We start from the raw sequence: 18,817 nt of genomic DNA on the forward strand, positions 1-18,817 counted from the left end.
TGATACAGGAAGGTGGCTCCACCTAGGTCTAACTGCTCCCACTACGGCAGAGCGGAGGTCTCCCACTGACTGATCAGTGCTTTGGAACATCCCAGGCAGAGCGAGCTGGATGGGGGCAGCTTGGCTGGGCTGGCCACCCCGAGGCTGGGGCCCACCCGAACCCTATGGCAATCGGCAGAGGCTGATGGCAGCAGCTGGAGCCTGGTTCCAGCGAGCAGTCTTGCACACTCTCAGCCTTTTAGCCCTTTCTCCCATTTTAAAGTGAAACAGCCCAGGGACGACTCTTCCATATCCGGTTCAGGGCAAGATTCCCAGCTAACGGCTGGGACTGCAAATCCCCCTCTCTGCAACCCATGAGAGTTGCCCCGGGGCCTCTGGATCACAGGGAGGGAGAGGAAGAGAAGATGGTATCTATCTAGTCTGCCTGTACATCACAGTGCATGCAGCTGGTGCTGTCAGGTCCAGGCCTCCACCGGGAGCCCACACTGGTGTCTGCATGCCAGGCCAACTGGCACCAGCAAACTCTGCAAAGATCCTTTGTTTGCTGCATGAGTGCCAGATCTCAGGGACAATCCCTTGAGCCCATTCCAGTCAGTGCCCTACAAAGTGACCCTGTGCATCGTTAAAAGCAGCATCAGAACAAGGCAGCTCCATGCAGGAGCTAACAACGACTGGCTGACAGATGGGCATTCTCCATCCCTGCAATGCGTGTCCACTACTCACAGGCTTTTAGCATACCAAGCCCAGAACAGGTACGTGTCCCTTTAAAGACCTGATTTCTCGCTCAACTTGGCAGTTGCTAAACAGTGTTTCACAGCCCCAGCCCCGCACCTGATGTGCTATTTTAACAGCTGCTCCAGTTCTGCCCCCCTCTGGGATCACCTGAAGGGATCGTTCAAGAGCAGCAACAGGGGCACAGCGAGAGGAAAAGCTCAGATGAGATCTTCTGCTTCCGATCTGCCAGAGCCACAGCCCTTGCGTCCCTGCCAGGCAGCGAATACGACGGCAGGAGGTTGGCTCGCTGCCCTCCAGCCTCTGCCTTAAGGGCAGGAAAGGGATGAACCCCCACCCTATAAAGCGATTCCAACTCCTTGGCTCTTGGTGTCCCAACCACACGCTCACAGGGAGAGTAGCCCCTTCTCTGGGGGATTTGTTACAGCTAAAATAGCAGAGTAAAGAGGACAGCGAGTGCACACGTGCTATGGGGAAGGAATTTAACTAACAGGCACAGACGGACCATTCTAGGAGCTGTTGTGGAGCTAGTGCAATTTTGCTGGTTTGGGTGAAGATGCTGGAGGGGTGTGTGATGTCCTTGGATGGCCCTAGCAGCTGCAGGGCAACCTTCCCCTACACGGACATGCCAACGTGCCTCCTCTCAGACTGGCAGGGACTGCATCTAGGGGACAGCCCAGCCAACCCCAGGCCTCTCCACTCAGCTGTACCCATCATGCTGGAGGGGTGTGTGATGGGGGACCCAACAGCTCCTTTCCAACAAGCCGGCCTCCAGCCCCCTGGCTCTTGATGCTCCAGAACAGCAGGCTGGAGTCAAACCAGTGCCTGAGGAGTGGGACTGCACAGCTCCCTTGTCAAAAGAAGCCACTGCTCATGAGAGGCCCGAAAGGCTAGGAGATCCCACCCCGTTCGCCCTGCTGAGGCAGATCCCACAGCCAGGCAGCCCTTTGGGATCAAAGGGCCAGGTCCAGAGCCCTTTGAAGTTCCATGGATTTCCACAGGTTCTGGGTCAGATCCAGTATTCCCTTTGGTTTTCAGCTTGCCTGCTTTCATCCCTTTGCAACAATCCCTTGCATTTCTGTGAGCTCTCTGAAGTCTTACGAGCCCCAGCCTGGTGCCAAGGCTCTCTGGCATGGCAATCCCATAGGGTAGTTCTCTTCTCGGACATTGGCTTGGCCCTGATTGGTACTCTGCCGCTGCTCTGCACCGCCTGATAGTCATAACTTGTCCATGCTGTCAAGTATCAGAGGGGTAGCCGTGTTAGTCTGGATCTGTAAAAGCAGCAAAAAATCCTGTGGCACCTTATAGACTAACAGATGTATTGGAGCATGAGCTTTCGTGGGTGAATACCCACTTCGTTGAATGCACGAAAGCTCATGCTCCAATACGTCTGTTAGTCTATACGGTGCCACAGGACTCTTTGCTGCTTGTCTATGCTGATATCACAGGGGTGGGGGTGGGAGTGGAACTACATAAGGCATGCTCCCATGGGGCTGATTACGGCAGCAAAGCAATTTCCACACCCCCCCCCCCCCACAAGCCAGCCGCCAGCAATCCTGTGCCTCGTCCTCGAAGTGTTATCGATCACAGCCTGGTGACACAGGGACACTGCAGCAGCGCAGCGAGAAGGCAGGGGAGTCCCTGGAGGAGGCTGCAGCCCCGTTAGAATATACAGCTGTTTGTTAATACAACAGGAGCAGATGAGAGCGGTTCAAGTGTTACTCAGAGCGCACTTCAAGACTGCCTCAACCCCTATCTCAAGGCAACCAGTCGGGAAGGCAAAGAGGCTGGGGGGGAATCGCAGCACAACCTCACTCCTTACCCCTCCCATGAGGGCAGGGCGCATGCACTGCAGGTATATTTGGGCCTCAGAAGGAAGAGGGAGGGAAGGGGGGAAATGGGGAACAGGGACACAGGCAAGGCTCTGCGGTGTCAGAGCTGGGAGGGGGGACACAGGGAAACAGACTCTGCCGCATGGAGAGCTCTGGATAGGTTTGCTTGGAACTAACCCCAAAGCCACTGCATTGTCGCACTTCGGACTTCTGATTTGTCTGCGTGACAAGAAGCAGGGGAGGTGGTGAAGGGAAAGCCCCCAAGCACCCCGCTACATATACATGGAGCACGAGAGGGGGTAGAGCTCAAAGTGCACCTCACAAATCATGTTGCCGACAGTGCCAGGAAGGACACGTCAACTTTGGAAGCTCACTGGGATCGGGACTGCAATTGTCAAACTCCCTTCAGATCCAGGTCACCAAGCAGCCTTCTGATTGCACCAGGAGCGGTTCCTCTCGCAGCCAGCACCAACAGGGAAGCAGAGGGGACACGGCAGCCTTATAGGCAGTTCGCATTTTGTTTAGGCCACATTAAACCTGAAGAGCGCCCCCTGCAGCTGCCCATGCAGCACTGGCCGGATGTGCGAGGGATGCCGGGAAGGGCTTATTGTTGGGAATTTTCAAGTTGTCAGATTGTTGAGAAAGCCTCAAGGGTACTGGGCTACTCAGGCCTGTAGCAAACAACAGGGTTTCTAAGCAAGCAACAGATCCCAGGCGCCTTCTCCTTTGCCCTGCCAGGAGAACCCCTTGCCAACTGTCCGGTCACTAGCCCCTTTCCCTGCACCATGCCACCGCCTGGGACATGCTGAGGGCACCTGGCAGGAGCAGCCATCCACCTGGCCCGTTCTGCAACAGCTGTTATTTCCAGGGGCAGGAAAAAAAGATTTCAGAAGGGAGAGGGCAGAATAAAGCAAAGCTGGTGAGAAACAGAGCTAAAGAGAGCAGATGACACAGGTTCAAAGCCAGGGCATAACCCCAGCAGGTTTATTTTAGACTTACTCCAGTAAGTTACACGGGACACATCCCGCTCCATCAACATGCTCCATACACACGTTAAATAGAACCCACGGACTCCAACAGGCGGCTTGCCTGTATTTTATGTACAGTCACTCACACAGCCCTGCACTATCGCAGGACCCCTCGGCAAAGGGCTGGCCACCCAGCAGGCAGCAACTAAGACAACATACCAGGCAACCGAGTAATGGGAGAAGAAATACATCCCTAGACACTAGACAGGCAGAGGCTACTAGAGGCCAGAGGAGCAGGGTTTTTACCCTGGAGCCCCAGGCACAAGAGGGCTTAGTGAACGACATGTGTGAGACAGCGCTGAGGGGCCATGGGGGAGGGAATGAGACATGCCAGCCCCCACGAGGCATGCCTGTCTCAGAGCTCTGTGCAGTAACAGCTCCAGTTCCAGAAAGGGCAGGGTAGGGGGTCTGTTCTGACCTAAGTCCCCAGCTGCTGGCACAGTCTTGGCATGCCCAGGCAATTCTTTAGATTTGTATGAAATCTAGGTCAAGGTATGTCAGCATCCCATGCTTCCTTCAGCTACACTGACCCTTCCAGGGCCTGGAGGGTGATCTATGGTTAGGAACTTAGCCAGATGTAGCTTGCTGGCTGAAATACCCACCATGGTGGCCACGTGGGAGAAGAGACTGACATGGTATTTAATCATCAGTGTTTATGTAGGGCTTTCTATCTCAGGAGCTGGGACTTACCAGCCTCCTGCAAGCAGCAGCCCCATTTTGCAGATGGGGAAACTGAGGCAGGGGCTAGACCTGCCCAAGGTTAAGTGGCAGAGCTGGGTCTAGAACCCAATCACCCAACTCAGCCACAAGGCCATGCATGGCATGGGGCTGTAAGGACAGACAGATCAGACTGGGGGAGCCCAGCACAGGATTTCCTGGGTTATCCCAGCTCTGTTGATTTCACCCTGAAGCCAGTTCCCAGATACAGGCTATTTTCACACAGTGGAGCCAGCAAAGAGGAAGATCAAGAAAACTGATGTGCCAACTGCTTGCTGGCTATTTTGGGATCCTGCTGTTCAGCTGGTGCTCAGGTTCTGACTGCTGCTGAGCTCAGCGAGGCCTGCTGGGACTTTCAGGCACTCAGGCATTCTAGACAACCAGCCACAAGCTGCCAGAAACATGGCAGTGCAAGCTGCTGCCTCCTCCAGCTCTGAACAGTTCCATCTGCCTTCGTCTTGCCCCACCCCTCAATTCCAGGCAGGCCAACCGGATCACTGCACATGGGTGGGTCAATTCAAACAACTCACCTGGGGTAACCCAAGGTTCAGTACTTCAGCCTCCAGCTGCTTGCATGGAATCCCCCAGCATTCCCACTGCAATTCCTCCCCTGCAGCAGGAGAGTCACCCCAAGCTAGAAAAAGCCCAGCTGACCTCTGGGGCTATGTCCATGGAGTCCCAGGCAGCTAGACGGCTGCTGCATGCGCAGCCCCCTCACTGACGATAGTGCCTGACCCGTTCCATATGGCTCTGGTGCAAGCCAGGTTGGCACTTCCTCGGGTAATAAAACCTGGCCCTGGCAGAGCCCCAGGACACCCCAGACCGTTCTCCTTTCTCAGGCTCCCACAAGACCCAGAACCGTGGCCAGTGGCCTGGGGGTGCTGGCTGGGACAAGCTGTGAGATGCCCTAACAGAGGTGGGCCAGGGGCTGTTTATTATGGAGGGAGCTCCCCAACCATGCCCCCGCTCAAGGCTTGCTTTCCAGTCCTCCCCATCCCAAAAAACTGTCCCATGCAGCCCAGTTTTCAATGGCCTGGCCCCACTGACCCCTCCGCATGCCTGGGACCGGGATGTGCTGGTGCCATTAAGTAGTTTGAGGTGCAAAGTTGGTCACCCCCAGACAGTGAGAAGCGGGATGTGGGAGGGGGACTCTTGTGTAGGCGGCACAGGGCACTCGTCTTGGACACACAACCGGCTGGCCTCCGCTTTGTTTGAAGCGGGGTTCGTTACCTGGCTCAGCTCCTGCTTTATAAAAATCAATGAACACTTGGCTCAGGCACCTGCCCTGCATGCTGTTCTGGCGCTGGCCGAGCTCTGCTGGACACCACAAGCTAGCTGGCTCCCTGCCCAGCTGCGAGCAGCTCGCATGCCCAACTGTACCTCCATGCGGGAGGGAAGAGCTCTGACCACTCATGCAGTCTCTGGGTACCGAAGGCAAGAGGCGATCTCAGAGAGGGGAGAGTCCTGCTGGCCTGGCTGCATGGTGCTTTGCTGGGGTCGAGGTAGGTGGATAAAGCTCCTAGAATCCATGAAGATTTCCTCCCAAACACATCCTGCTTCTGCAGACACATTCCCCACCACCACCAGAGCAAACCCCAGCCCTTCTGGCTTGGCTGCCAGATCTCAAACTAGCCTGTGGGGACAGCAATGGAAACACTCCCCATGGTACTAGTGACCCAGCAGGGGGCACTCTTCCCTCCCAGGCAGTGGTGAACCATGTCCTGGAGGGAGCTGAGACAGTGGCAGTGCTGTGCTTAAGGAGACAACCATAGGATGCCCTGGCTAGCGATCCCGGGGCACTAACCTTGGTGTCCAGGGGAAATCCCAACTCCAATCTACCAGCCCCAGAGGCTATAGCTGAGCAGGTTACTTGGCATTTACTGCCCTGAACCGCTGCATGGCTGCTCATGCCAGGGCTAAGCAGTTCAAGACATGCTGAAGAAGACTGGCAGCAGCAGCCAGCACCCAGAACTGAGAGGTCACAAACCCGTCTCTGTCCATCACTTCCCCCAGAGCAGAATCTTTGGAGGGCAGGGGACTGGGTGGGCAGAAGTTCTGCAGGTAGAGACCTGGCCTGGCTGGCAACTGCAGTGGGTCTATTCTAGCACTCCCAACATGGCAAGCTGCTCTGGCTAGCCACACTGCAAACACACACAGACACCAGTGCTCATCCTCTGCCAGGCTGTCCTGACTGGTGAGCTGGCAGGTATCCGCCCTTAGCCCTGTCTTAGACCAACTTGGGGTTTGCCTGCTCCCGCCCTGGGCAGCAGAAAAGGCGGTGCCTCGGGGGGGGGGGGGGAGGAGGAGAATCTCCCAGTGTGGGGTGGAGCATTCGGGGGCTGGCTGACTACAGCAGACAGGCTTGCGGGTTGGCTTTATGGGGCCAGACATGAAAGGCTGCTTGATATCAAAGATTCCACAGCCAACCTATCAGTTCAGCCTCCCGAGGTAGATCAGTGGAGCTCCACACAGTTTGATGGCTCTAGTGTCCTTCGCCAAAGGTTCTCCTGCTCCATCTCCTTATTCTGTTCTACACTGCCATGCTGCAGCCTTCCACCCCAGACACAGCCGCATTTCAACAGTGCAGGTTGCAAATACTTTGACTCTGTATGTGTATGGACATACATTACAACCATTCAAGGAACACATAGTGGGGAAGTTATGTCTGACAGAGGAGGCTTCCAAGCTAACAGCAGCTGGCAGAGGTGGGTTTTCCCCCCTCCACTGACATCAATTTGTAACAATTTTGCTAATCTCAGTCAATCAAAAAGGCTTCAAGGTTTGTTTGGCAGGGTGGCCGTGGAGGATACCAATCAGGGCAGAAATTTGAGGGCTCTGAACTTTTGGGGCTAGTAGCCCATGGGACAGTTCAGAACAATTTACAATGTTCGATTACCATCAATGTGCTTAGATTACCCACATAAAGCAGAGATTAAGAGGGGAAGTGAACCTTAGCTACAGAGTATTAAACTCCAAATCAGTTCAGAGCTGGCTCTGGACAGTGGCCAGGCAAAGCATGCCATTTGAGGCTTTCCTGGCTTCCAATTTCACAAGGAGAGAGAAAACCTCGTGAAAGTGCAACATCCAAAATTCCCCAGCCTGAGCTGGAGTCAGCGAGCCCAGGGCATGAAGCAGCCAGGCAGCCACCATATAACACAAGCAATGGACAAGCCTTCCAACAACTACAAGAAGCTCTGCAGCCCAGCTGTCTCCACAAATACTTGGCATTGCAAGAGCAACTGGGCCGTCTGCCCCAATCAGGAATGGAAGGGAGTTAGCCAGATTACAAGGAGGAGAATGGCCTGTATTCAGGGCTGGAGACAATGGGCTTTAGAACTGGAGGGAAGGGGAAAGGTTTGAGAATAAAGATAAGCTTTCCCTCCCTCTTGCAATACTGCTGAATGTGGAGGAGAGGAGAGGGTTAAACCGAGGCTATGAGACTGCGAACTGTTAAAGCAGGATGTCTGTTCAGAACCCACAGAGGTCACAGCTTCTGCAAGGCCCAGGGTGGGTAGGCTGCAAACGCTGTTCTGCTTGGGGGGCTCCCAAGCTGCCCAGCAGAGCACCCTCCACTGTCTCACAGTCCCTGCAACAGGCTGGGGTGCTAGCAGGGCTGGATGTGTGGAAGCAGTTGGGTAACCACCAGCACCCCTCTGCAGTGATTCGAGGGCTTTGGCTGGAAGAACCATTTCCTGAGGTCTGGGCGCCTGGACGGGTCTATGCACTTGGACCGGTCAGCGTGCGTGACCTGCACCTCTCACCGGAAGGGTCTGAGAGCAGGGACTTCGGTCACAGGGCAAAACCATCGATCAAGCTCTCTGGGGAATGAACAGTACAAGGTAGCCAGAGACCATTTAGGGAGACACCTCAGTCCCTACCCTACCCCCCACATACCTCCTTTCTACACAGTACCAAGCCCTGGAAAGCCACCCTGAATTCCTGCCTGCCCACTGCACACCCGAGTCTCTGGCAGGCAGCAGGGGAGGGGGTGAGGAACATGCCGTATATGGCTTAGCACATGGCCCAGGGATAGCAACCACACGATTGATCCGAGGCTCTATTCCCACTCTGGTTGGGGACCACTGGGTTAGGGATTCCAACCAGCTGAGCCAAACCCCAGAGCTGGCTACTGGAGCAGGAAACAGACTAGCACACGGGGGCTACTGCGGTGGACAAACAGCAGAAGCTTCCCCAGGGCTCAGCTCTCCAGCGGCCTATCTTGGATCACAGGCACGGCAAGCAGGCCAGGCCCAGCCTTTGCCAGCAGGACTGACTCTGGCTGGTGCCCGCCTAGAGCTCTTCCTGAAGCCAGAGGAGTTCAGATGCCTATATCCCCTTGAGCCCATTCCAACTGCATGGTGCTCAGGCAGCTCCCCTGCGCTCCCCCAAGGCAGCAAGCACACTCCCGGAGAGCAGCTACCCGCCCTCTGGGCCACAGTGGGTATTTTCCACACTCCTAGAGAGCAGCTACCCGCCCTCTGGGCCACGGTGGGTATTTTCCACACTCCTGGAGAGCAGCTACCCGCCCTCTGGGCCACGGTGGGTATTTTCCACACTCCCGGAGAGCAGCTACCCGCCCTCTGGGCCACGGTGGGTATTTTCCACACTCCCGGAGAGCAGCTACCCGCCCTCTGGGCCACGGTGGGTATTTTCCACACTCCTAGAGAGCAGCTACCCGCCCTCTGGGCCACGGTGGGTATTTTCCACACTCCTAGAGAGCAGCTACCCGCCCTCTGGGCCACGGTGGGTATTTTCCACACTCCCAGAGAGCAGCTACCCGCCCTCTGGGCCACGGTGGGTATTTTCCACACTCCCGGAGAGCAGCTACCCGCCCTCTGGGCCACGGTGGGTATTTTCCACACTCCTAGAGAGCAGCTACCCGCCCTCTGGGCCATGGTGGGTATTTTCCACACTCCTAGAGAGCAGCTACCCGCCCTCTGGGCCATGGTGGGTATTTTCCACACTCCCGGAGATCTCCAGTCAGTTTAAACTGCCAGCCCGAGCTATGCTGTAGATTACACTGACAACTGCTTATGGAAAATTTGCCTGCCTCGCGCCCTCCTCCCCCATGCTTTAAACAGACTTCCCAGAGAGGAAGGATCTGCCCAGCCGTATGGAATGAGACTCTCCCTCCTCACTCCAGCCCTGGAAACTCAGATACAGGGACCACAGCAGGCTCCCAACTCCTCCCCACACCCCACCACGAGCACCGAGGCAGCTGGCTATGCCCCAGTCACTCAGCCCTGCCATGTAAACCCCAAAGTCGCCCCATTCCCATCAGGCCCCCTGGGATACAGGAGAGGCAGCAGAGTGCCTTGCCACCTCTCCGCCCTCCACGCAAACCCCATCCCATCCACTGCTTTCTGACCCAGAGGAGGACATGAGGAGCGCGGCATCCAGGGGCCACCAGCCCCCCATGGATTCTCTGCCGGCAGAACGGCAGGCACGGGGCTCAGTGCAGCTGCTCAGACAACATGGGAGAAGCCTGACTGGGGAGCACTGAAAAGGAATGTCCCAGAGGGGCCAGGCTCCCAAGGGCTGGGGCAGAGTCCAAACCCCAGGCACCCGCCTTGTGGTGCACAGGACATGACCTAGTGGCTAGAGCACCAGACTGGGACTCTGCCACTGACCTGATGGGTGACGTTAGGCACGTCACCACCTCCAGGGGGCTGGGGAAAATAGTGAGATCCAGTGCTGTGCTCAGCCACATCCCCACCTCCCAGGTCCCCCCACACCGAGAGAGGCACTGTGTGCCAAGCCTCTCATGCTTGGTCGTCCCACCTCACCCACCATCTCAGCTGACCAATGCGGCTGTCACGAAATGGACAAGGAGTTCGCGAGAGAACAGGCGTCCCTCAGCGCAGACCCAGGGATGAAGAGACAAGGCCAAAGGTGCAGGGAAGGGACACCAGGTGCACTTCAGTGGGGCTTCAGCCACAGACCCAAAGCGCTTTCCTCAGCTCAACAAGCAGATCAGGAAATGGAGGCACAGGTTGGGGAAGCGACTTGCCAAAGGCTTCAGCAGGTCAGAGTTGTGACGTTGGCAGTGGATACCAGCATGCTGAAAGGCCAGGTCTCCCAAACTCCAGGATAGTGTATGAGCCACTAGGTCGCCTTAAGAGTGCGGAAAATATAGTCAGTCAACTTCACCAACAGCGAGGCAGGAGCCCTGGCCAGAAGCCATGTGCTGGGCAAGCCAAGCTCGTACAGAGGTTGGGAGGAGGCACAGTGCTGGTGCCAGTGCTGATTGGAGTCTCTTGGTAGACAGAGAAGGGAAAAAGCCTGGTCCAAGGATGAAACGGCAGCTCACTAGAAGGGGAAATTCCTGCAGAGCTGATTTCCTTCCACCCCTGCTCTACCTGCTGGGGGTATGTCAGTTACCTGGGGTGACAACGCAGCCTGCTTCAGGAATACAGCTACCCCCGGATCAACTCGCTGAACCCAGTGACACCTTCCCCCTGGAGCTGCTTAGTGTTTAGCTACATCCAAGAACCCTCTGCCCTACTTTGGTACTTGCAGGGAATCCTCCCAAAGTTCGGGGGAGATTGCTAGACAGCCTGGATCAGAGACTGAGTGAGGACGAGGAGGAATAAAGCATGCTCACCCCTTGCACCAGGTGCGGTGACAAAACAGGACATTCCCCAGCTGGCTGTCATGTAACCCAAGGGACCGTCTCCCCGAGACACACGCAACTGAGTCACGCTGGAAATAGCCAGCTTCAGATAGATTCATTCCAGTTTCCCTTTGCGCTGCTCGCTTAGCATTTCCATCCACCCACCAGACTCCTCGGCACGCACCTGGAGGAGGCAGGAAGTTGCCGCAGCAGAGGAGAGCGCAGGACGCTGGGTGGAGATGAAGAGCAGATTAGAGCATGCCCAGCTAAGACAGAGGCACAAGACTGAAGAGATGGGGCTAGCACGACACAGCTGTTCCCCAAATATGGGCTGAGATGACAGGCTTTACTGGGCATTTCAACCACCCACCAAGTACCTCTCTCGGGACTGGAGGAGGAGCCCACTTCTAGCCCAAGGTCTGGACACCAAAAGAGAGAGTCAGGCTCAGACTCGTACAGCGCAGAACGCTGCCTGTCAAATTTGCTTGGTCTGTGATAGGCTGGCCAAAAGAGTCCCACTGTGACCCACCATATCCCACGATCCTTTGGGGGCACTTGGATTATGGGGTGACTTTGGGCCACCTGGCGGGAGGCAGATCGCTAGTGGGGTGCAGCTGTTGCTGTGTGGGTGCCCCTCCCCGCTCAGCCAGCCCAGTGCTCATCTCCAGAGCAGCACTGACCCAGCAGCTCACCCTCCATCCAGAGCAGAGCCCCGCTACTCTTGGACCAAGGGAGGACGGAAGGGCAGATGGCCAGGCTCACTGCTTCACTCGGCACATAGTGTGCACAGCGCATAGTAAAACTCAGCCAGTTGCACTGGCTGAAGACCATACACTCCTTCCCAACCCAAATGACACAGCCAACAAGCCAGGAACCCCACGGCCACTGCCCAGCTGGCCTGGGCACAGCAGAATGCTATGGGGCTGCCAGAGGGAGGGAGGTGCCTGAACGCCAGCCTGACTGCACAACTAGCTTAGCCCTGCACGTGTGAGTGGCCTTCCTAGACCACACGCAGAGCTCAGGGAAGGCAGGCGTGCAGCGCCCCCTGCGCCCAGCAGAGCACCCGCCTTGAAGGGACACGCTCAGCACAGACCATTTCCCTTCCAAGTCGCAGCACGTGCCCAGCGGAGGTCTCGCCCTGTGTAAAGCCTGTCTGGCTATGCTTTTGCTGGGCAGAAAGCATCATCCATGGGAGGTACTTATCTGGTCCCCATCACCACAGTACCTCAACCTCTATCCTCGCCACACCCCTGGGGGACACAGCACTGCTGTCAGCTCCAGCTGGCAGGGTGGGAAAACCAAGGCACAGAGAGGCTAAGTGACTTGCCCAAGTTCACTCAGGCAATCTGTGGCCCAGCAGGGAAACGAACGCAGGTCTCCCAAGTCCCACGCTGGTATCCTAACCACTGGACCATCCTTTGTTGCCTCCCCCCATGTGGCTGCACCAATTCTGTTCCAACTTTTCAGAACAGGTGACCTTTGGGCAGAGACCAAGGCAGGATGTTGTCCTGTCTGAAAGGGAGCGGATGTGAGCAACTGGAGATAGGGACTTAGAATGGAAATGCTCATGTAACCTCAACTGTCACTACCAGCTTCCTCTAGAGACACGCCAGGAAGAGCCAGCTGGTTCTAAGAACTGCCTGCCATTCTCCCCCTAGCTGCTCCTCCCCTCTCCAGGTGCTGTGCTGCTGCTGCTGGGGGCTCTGGCAGGAGAGGGACACTCCTACACTGCCTGAGGGAGCTGGAGCTAGGAGCTCTAAGTGAGGAAAGGTGCCCAGGAGATGGAGGCGCTCTTTATTCAGAGCAGGCACTGAGGGGCAATAGCATGCACACTGCCACCCCGCCCAAGGAGCATGCTGCGCCCCCATCCTAACGGGACCAGCTCTGGGGAGTTCGCTTTCCAGGGCACATTCAATCCTCAGACCTCTGCTCAGCCCGTCACCAAGGGACCAGCTGCTGTCAGATGAACGCTGTGTGTGCCTGTTGCACTCCCAACTGGCCTGGAAAGCCACCCTCCTTTCCCCCAGACTGGGGAGCCGGGGGTCACAGGCTCCATCACTCTGAGCCACCTGCTGCCCTGTCTCCTCCGCTGAAACTTGGCAGCTGCAAGGACATGACTTAGAACGCCCCGGGGCAGCCAGCTCCAGCCCCTACCCTCAGGGAGGGGCCGCTGCTCTTCGCCGCCCCGCCCCGGGCTGATGGAGGAGGCATGTCCAGCCCCCCAGCCTCACTCCCAGCTGCTCTAGCCCCCAGCCTGATTGTGTTGTTCACCAAGGCTGCCTTGCCCTTGGAGCTCAGCACACTACTGCTCAACAGGGATTAGCTGGGGCGTCCCTACACCTTCCAGGTGACCTTCAGCATGCTGGAGACCGCTGCCAGCCTCCTTTGTTGCACAGCCAGTGGCACAAGGCAAGCAGGACCCTCTGCCCACCGGGAGTGGGTCACGCAGACCTGGGATCCCCCCCACCTCACTGTCTCCTGCTAGGGCCGGACCATGCCTCCGGCCAGTGTGCACTGCTTGCTCTCCCCCAGGCACCCACGACAGGAGGCTTTGCTTCCACACCCAGAATAGAAGCAGCAGCAGAGGTGTCTAATGAGCCTCACAGCTGGATGGCTCCCAATTCCCACTGGCAGCTCCCACAGATCTTGCGGTTCTACTTACAGATCAGCTCAATAATCGGCCACCCACAAGCCTCCTGCTAGGCCTCAAATGTTACCTTGCATGCCCCTCCTTGATTTTATCACAGGACCTACTCCAGCCCCAGCCCCTGGGCTGCCGTCACCCAGAGGTGGACAATAGCACACAGGGGAAAACTGGCAGCAGCTTACTGCCCCAGGATGGGTGGGGGAGACTGGCCTGTGCACATGTTTAGCCTTTGCGGGGGAGAGGGGGGCAGAGGGAACCCACAGAGATGTCAGGCAGCTGGGTCTCTGTGTTCAGAGAGCAGGCTTTCCATCCCTCCCCTGGGCATTAGGAGCACCTCCCCCCTGCCCACAGGCTGCAGTCATCCTGCAGAGCACAGGCACTAGACAGACCATGCCAGCTACTAAGGCCTGGTCTACACTAGGCGTTTAAATCGGGGGGTAAATCACTGAGACAGTGGCTTACCATGGCCGCATGCAAGCTGAATCCTGATGCCTGGACCTGTGTCTGAGATCTGTAACCCAAGAGTTGCAAGCAGGCACTATTAAGATGAAAAATGCGACCTTGTAGGGAAATCACATGTGCTATGTAAGGTGAATAGTGCTTTTCACTGTGAAAGAGTATAACCATTGTTCTGTAAAATGTATCTTTCTAAATATTTATCTCCCTCATGCAGCTGCAAATATTTCAAGCGTCCCTCCTCCATCCCAAAGGCTAGCACAGATAAGGCGGAGGAAAAAGAAGACGCGAGATGAGATGTTCTCGGATATTATGGAAGTTACACGCAATGAAAGAGCTCATCTGAATGAGTGGAAGGACGTGGTTTCAAATTACAGGAAAGATCACAGAGTGCCGCTGCAGCCCCTGTATAACCACCCTCCCCCCTCACCATGTTCCTTAGCCTCCTCACCCAGACGTGTAAGAACGCGTGGGGGGAGGCTCCGTGCACCCGCCCACTCCACCCCCGTGGACAGCCCAACCAGAAGGATGTCGTTACTCTGAATTTTATTTTTTTAATGGCCTTCTCCATCCCTCCTTTCCTCCTCCCAAAGCACACCCTTACTTCTCTCCCTCTTTTTATAATGAATCAATAAAGAATTCATGCTTTTAAAATGAGAGTGACTTTATTTGCATAAGTAAGCTGTACTCGACGGGGGAGGGGGAGTTGCTTACAGGGACTGAGTCAATCAAGGGGGTTGGGTGTTCATCAACAAACACAGCAGTCACACTGTACCCTGGCCATTGATGAAGCTCGTTTTCAAAGCTTCTCTGATGCGCACCGCTTCCTGGTGTGCTCTTCTAATCTCCCTGGTGTCTGGCTGCGCGTAATCAGCGGCCAGGTGATTTGCCTCAGCCTCCCACCCCGCCATAAAGGTCTCCCCCTTACTCTCACAGAGATTGTGGAGAATACAGCAAGCAGCAATAACATAGGGGACATTGGTTTGGCTGAGGTCTGAGCGAGTCAGTAATGTGCGCCAGCGCGCCTTTAAACGGCCAAATGCACATTCCACCACCATTCTGCACTTGCTCAGCCTGTAATTGAACAGATCCTGACCACTGTCCAGGCTGCCTGTGTATGGCTTCATGAGCCATGGCATCAAGGGGTAGGCTGGGTCCCCCAGGATAACGACAGGCATTTCAACATCCCCAACTGTTATTTTCTGGTCTGGGAAGTAAGTCCCTTGCTGCAGCCGTTTAAACAGAGTAGTGCTTCTGAATACGCGAGCGTCATGAACCCTCCCTGGCCATCCCGCGTGGATGTTTGTGAAACGTCCCTTGTGATCCACCAGTGCTTGCAGCACCATTGAAAAGTACCCCTTCCGGTTTACGTACTGGGTGCCCTGGTGCTGCGGTGCCAAGATAGGGATATGGGTTCCATCTATCGCCCCCCACAGTTAGGGAATCCCATTGCAGCAAAGCCATCCACTATGGCCTGCACGTTTCCCAGAGTCACAACCTTTCGTAGCAGCAGCTTAGTGATTGCTTTGGCTACTTGCATCACAGCAGCCCCCACAGTAGATTTTCCAACTCCAAATTGATTCCCGACTGACCGGTAGCTGTCTGGCGTTGCAAGCTTCCACAGGGCTATCGCCACTCGCTTCTCTACTGTGAGGGCTGCTCTCATCTTGGTATTATGGCGTTTCAGGGCAGGGGCAAGCAAGTCACAAAGTTCCATGAAAGTGCCCTTACGCATGCGAAAGTTTCGCAGCCACTGGGAATCGTCCCACACCTGCAACACAATGCGGTCCCACCAGTCAGTGCTTGTTTCCCGGGCCCAAAATCGGCGTTCAATGGATAGAATCTGCCCCATTACCATCAGGATCTCCAAAGCGCCGGGGCCCGCGGTTTGAGATAATTCTGTGTCCACGTCCTCATCACTGTCATCGCCGCGCTGCCGTATCCGCCTCTTACTCGCCTCGGTTCGAAGGTCCTGGTTCAGCATATACTGCACGAGAGTGCGCGAGGTGTTTAAAACATCCACGATTGCGGTATGGAGCTGAGCAGGGTCCATGCTTGCTGTGCTATGGCGTCTGCACGGTTCACCAAGCAAAAAAGGCGCGAAACGGTTGTCTGCCGCTGTCAGGGAGGGAGGGAGGGGTGAGGCTGTACCCAGAACCACCCGCGAAAATGATTTTTGCCCCATCAGGCACTGGGATCTCAACCCGGAAATGCCAAGGGGCGGGGGAGGCTGCGGGAACTATGGGATAGCTACGGGATAGCTACCCACAGTGCAACGCTCCAGAAATCGACGCTAGCCTCGGACCATGGACGCACACCACCGATTTAATGTGTTTAGTGTGGCCACGCACACTCGATTTTATAAAATCTGTTTTACAAAACCGGTTTATGCAAATTCGGAATAGTCCCGTAGTGTAGACGTACCCTAAGAAACTGGACCCACAGCAGGTGGGGGTTAACCCCCTTCCCTACAGGGGCCCTCGGCCCTGCTGACTGGTTACCTACTTCTCTAGCTACCACCTGGCAAATCAAATCACTTTCTGCAGGGCCGGCTTTAGGCTATTCCCCCAATTCCCCCGAATCAGGCCCCGCGCCCAGTGAGAATCTCTTCCCTGGCTAGAGGCACCTTTTTAATTTTTACTCACCTGGAGGCACTTCGGGTCTCCAGCGGCACTTTGGCGGCGGGTCCTTCCCTTGCTCTGGGTCTTTGGCGGCATTTCCTTCAGTGCTGCCGAAGACCTGGAGCAAGCGAAGGACCCACCGCCGAAGACTCGGAGCACCGCCCAGTGAGTACAAGCCCCACATGTTTTTTTACATGTGGGTTTTTTTTTTGTTTGTTTTTTTTAAGTCATCCCCACTGTCTGCGATTTGGGGGGCGTGTCATAAACAGATAGTTAAGGGTTAAGGTCTCTTTTACCTGTAAAGGGTTAACATGCAGTACCTGATGACCACCTGACCAGAGGACCAATCAGAGACAAGATAATTTCAAATCTCTGTGGAGGGAAGCCTTTGTCTGTGTTCTTTGTTAGAGTGTTCTCTTTTTGGATCTAAGAGAGGCCAGTCATGTCTCCAAGTTCTCCTGGAGTAGTTCCTATCTATTTAATAGTGAGTATTAATTAGAAAGGCGGATTAATCTTATAATTTGATTTCTACATTTGCAACTGTGTGTTTGCTAAAGGAAATTCTTTATTTCTGTTTGCGGTTACTTTGCTTTTACTGAGAAAGAAAGGAGGGGGGGATTCTCTCCAGAGATTAATAAGTTTAGACCCTGTATATTGTTCCATCTCGGTTACAGAGACAGTGACTTTCTTTTTTATTCTTTAATAAATTCTTTTCTATTAAGGACTTGGTTGGTCTTTCCTTGGGTGGATTCTCAGGGAAAGAGGAGGGGGAGGTATCCCTCTATAATTAGATCCCGGTGTCTCTCCTAGGAAAAGGGAGGGGGGAGGAAGCAGGGGGGAATGGTTTATTTCTCCTGGGTGTAAGAACTCCATGGATTTGGGGCTCTTGGGGTCCCCAAGGATTTTGGGGAAGGACTGTGTCCCAATCCACGTATCTGATAGGGTGGTGGCAGCTTTTACTAGATCTAAACTAGGATTTTAGTTTAGAGGGAAACCAGTGCAGGTCCCCATATTAGAACCCAACAGCTCTAAGTGGGGGTGAGACCTATGACAACATGTTTTTTTACATGTGGGGTTTTTTTTGTTTGTTTTTTTTAAGTCATCCCTGCAGGGGCCCCCTCGAAACTGTTCGAATTGGGCCCTGCACTTCCTAAAGCCGGCCCTGCCCCCCATCATGTCTGCCTCCCCTGGAAGAGTTTCCTCCTTTCCCATGCCCCTCCCACACCCAGGTCCTAAGATGGGAGCCAGCTACTGGCCTCCCCACCTATCTCACCCCATCAGGCCTCTAGCTCCCCTATGGTCTCACACTCCATTCATCAGCTGCCCAGAAAAGCCCAGGGCATCTGCTCTTCACCCCCAAGTCTCCCACTGTGCATCCTTCTTGCACAACTTAACCCTTCCACGTGCTGCAGCATCCAGAATGCTTTGGGAATTGCAATGGCTTTGGGAAGCAGGCTGCTGCCACAGCAGGACTCCAGCGAGCCATGGGTCAGAAAAGAAGTGTCACCTGATGGTTTGAGCACAGGCCCGGGAGTCAGGAGTCCTGGGTTCCAATCCTGGCTCTGCCATCAGTCTGCAGTGTTAGCTCAGGCAAGTCTCTTCGCTTCTTGGTGCTCCAGGTGTAAGAGGGGGTTGACAGCACTGACTGCTCCGTAGGTGCTTCAAGCTCCCTTGCGGAAAGGCACTGTAGACATGCAGAGCGCAGCCAGAGCAGAAGGATGACCTATAACCAGGGATGCAGCAGGGAAGCTAAGAGAAGCAAAGGCTTCTGTACCAGCTGGCACATGGGTGGCCTGGACTGTCCCCCTCCTCCCCCCCACCTCCATACCCATTAACCCTTTCCAAGCAGGCAAAGCCAGTTCTGTTAGACCAGGGATATTTACACTGCTTCCATTAGCAGAGACACCAAGCCCCTAAGACAGCAATTACCTGTGTTATAAAAGTTAACCACCCCTGCCATGCACATCCCCCAAACAGCAGGGCCTGGATCGAGAGCCGATACAGAAGAACAGGCCCAGAATCTCATAGCCCCCGCTCAATGCTCACACCACTACAAGCCAGCTCAGCCACCTCACTACCCCCATGGAGAAACTCAGCAAGCCTAAGCTTGGGCTCACAACGCAGAGGGAGGGATAGCCAAGTCAGGCTCCGGGGCATTCTGCAGGACACTC

General features: G+C 55.4%; 1 protein-coding gene across 2 annotated transcripts in view; it reads right to left on the reverse strand.

The window, feature by feature from the left end:
• Positions 1–18,817, reverse strand: part of ZNRF1 (zinc and ring finger 1) — an 86,203-nt gene that overhangs the window by 27,050 nt on the left and 40,336 nt on the right. The gene's annotated exons all lie outside the window — the stretch shown is intronic.

Source organism: Mauremys mutica, chromosome 14 (genome assembly GCF_020497125.1).
Source record: "Mauremys mutica isolate MM-2020 ecotype Southern chromosome 14, ASM2049712v1, whole genome shotgun sequence".
NCBI classification, from domain to species: domain Eukaryota; kingdom Metazoa; phylum Chordata; order Testudines; family Geoemydidae; genus Mauremys; species Mauremys mutica.